Below are 2,545 nucleotides of genomic sequence, written 5' to 3' on the forward strand. Positions count from 1 at the left end.
ACTCCCATCTCTGCCTGCACCATGCCTGCCCAGATGCTGCCATCTTTCCTACCTTGATAATAATGGACTAAACCTCTAGAGCTGTAAGCCAGCTCCAATTAAATGTTTACCTTGGTGATACTGGAGCCACTGTTGCAGCGCCCAGGCCCAGATGCTGCTGCTTACTTGTCACCCCCCAATGTGCACTAGTGGTCTCAAAAGATTCAATTGACTTTTTGAACCCTCAAGGACCAGTTGATTGTGAATCTTCTTAAAGAAGGACAGGTAAGCCCAGAACAAGTGTACTGTTGTTGGGGTTGGTGCTGTTGGCATGGCTTGTGCCATCAGTATCTTAATGAAGAATTTGGCAGATAAGCTTGCCCTTTTGATTTCATGGAAGACAAGCTAAAGAGGGAGATGATGGATCTCCAGCATGGCAGCCTTTCCCTTAAAACACCAAAAATTGACTCCAGCAAAGACTATAGTGTGACTGCAAACTCCAAGATGGTTATTGTCACAGAGGGGGCTTGTCACCAATAGGGAGAGAGCTGACTCAGTTTGGTCCAAGGAAACTCGAACATCATTGTTTATCATTCCCAACATTGTGAAATGCAGTCCACACTTATTGTCTCAGATCCAGTGGATATCTTGTCCTACATGGCTTGCGAAATAATAGTCTTTCCCAAAAGCCAAGTTATTGGAAGTGGTTGCAATCTGGATTGAACTCGGTTCCATTATCTGATGGGAGAAAGGCTGGAAGTTCACCCTCTGAGCTGTCTGTCACAGGTGGGTCCTGGGAGAGCAGGGCGACTCCAGTGTGCCTGTGTGAAGTGGTATGAACATTGCAGGTGTCTTCCTGAAGTCTCTGAACCCAGAACTGGGCACTAATGCTGATAAGGAACAGTGGAAGGATGTTCAGAAGCAGGGGGTTGATACTGCATATGAACTGATCAAGTTGAAATGTTAAACATTCTGGGCCTCTCTGTGGCAGACTTGGCCAAGAGCATAATGAAGAACCTTAGGCGGATGTATCCCATTTCCACCATGATCAAGGGTCTCTATGGAATTAGTGATGATGTCTTCCTCAGTGATTAGTGAATCCTGGGACAAAATGGAATCTCAGATGTTGTGAAGGTGACAATGAGTCCTGAGGAAGAGGCCCACCTAAAGCAGACTCCTGATACCCTCTGGGTAATCCAGAGGAGCTGCAGTTCTAAAGTCTTCCTAGAGTCCTAATCCTTCACTGTCCGGGCTACAGAAGGGTTTCTATGGAGACCACACACTTTTCTTCTGAGCTGTGGTTTATACAGTTGTGTTGAGGTGGTCTAGGGAAGATCTCAGTTTCCACAGCTCTACTCTGCTGCTAAATGGTACTTGTGTAGTGGTAGCCTGGTTAGTGTGACAGTCCCACTATCTCCAAGACACATGGCCAACTGTGTGCAGGCTTCAATTATCTTGTAAGCATCCTGCATTGCTGTGCTATGCACCCTCCCCAAACATACCTAGGACAATGGGTTCCCAGATAGTCATAACCTGGCTCTAGTATGTAAGTGCATTATGCATGTCTTGTGCATAAATGTTCTATAGGATATTTCATGTATTATATGTGTCTGTAGTATGCTTTGCAATATTATGTGAAATGTGAGATCTGCATGTGGATGATGGAACCAACCACTGAAGTGTCATGCCAGTGAACACCAAATAAACCCTGAAGAGTAAGGAAAAACAATAAAAGAGTTGCCTTGGTTATAGTGTTTGCTCACAGCAGTAAAACCCTAAGAAAGTATTTGGTACTAAGAGTGGGTTATTGCTGTGATAGACCTGACCATGGTTTTATTTGGAAAAATGTGGATTTTGGGACTTTGGATTTGGAAAGCAGTGGAATGCTTTAAATCAGGCTTAATGGGCTATTCTACTAGGAATGTGGATGACTTTGTTGCTGAGAGTAATTTGAACTGTGCTGATCTGGCCTAAGAGGTTTCAGAGGAGAAGGATTTCAGTATGTGGCATAAAGACTGTTTTTGTGGCATTTTGGTGAAGAATGTGGCTATTTTCTGCCTTTGTATGAAGAATATGCTCAAGGCTAAGGTGAATAGACTCAGATCAATTACACTGACAAAGGAAGTCTCAGAAATGCCCATCTTAGCTCTGGTTAACTCTCATAAGGAGCATTTTAAACAAGCATAGCAAGCTGAGAAAGTAAAAATATAAAATGTACGGTTTAAGGATTAAAGGGTAACAAAAGTGAAATGAAGCTGAATCCTGTGTTCCAGGAGATAACAAATTAAGAGTGTGGAACTTCGGGACAAGACCCTACCCAGCTAAGTATAGATTGCATCATAGTGCCACACACCTTTAAACCCAGAAGATTAAAAAAGGCAGATTTCTGAGTTCCAGGCCAGCCTGAGACATAGCAAATTTTAGGTGAAGAAAAGTATAATCCAGGTATGATTGTATACACCTTTAATCCTAGAAGATTGGTATGCAGATCAATTCAAGGTCAATCTACAGTGCAAAATCCAGGATAGCCATGCTTGGGCAATGAAGGAGTTAGAAAAAAGGAGGC

At 43.2% G+C, this 2,545-nt stretch overlaps 1 pseudogene across 1 annotated transcript; it reads left to right on the top strand.

Annotated features, from left to right (window-relative positions):
- Positions 1 to 222: 222 nt before the first annotated feature.
- LOC308428298 (L-lactate dehydrogenase A chain-like) lies at positions 223 to 1,215 on the top strand (annotated as a pseudogene). Its single transcript has one exon. The product of its transcript is annotated as an L-lactate dehydrogenase A chain-like (transcript).
- Positions 1,216 to 2,545: the final 1,330 nt, after the last annotated feature.

This window comes from Micromys minutus, assembly GCF_963924665.1.
Source record: "Micromys minutus genome assembly, chromosome: 12".
Lineage (NCBI taxonomy): Eukaryota > Metazoa > Chordata > Mammalia > Rodentia > Muridae > Micromys > Micromys minutus.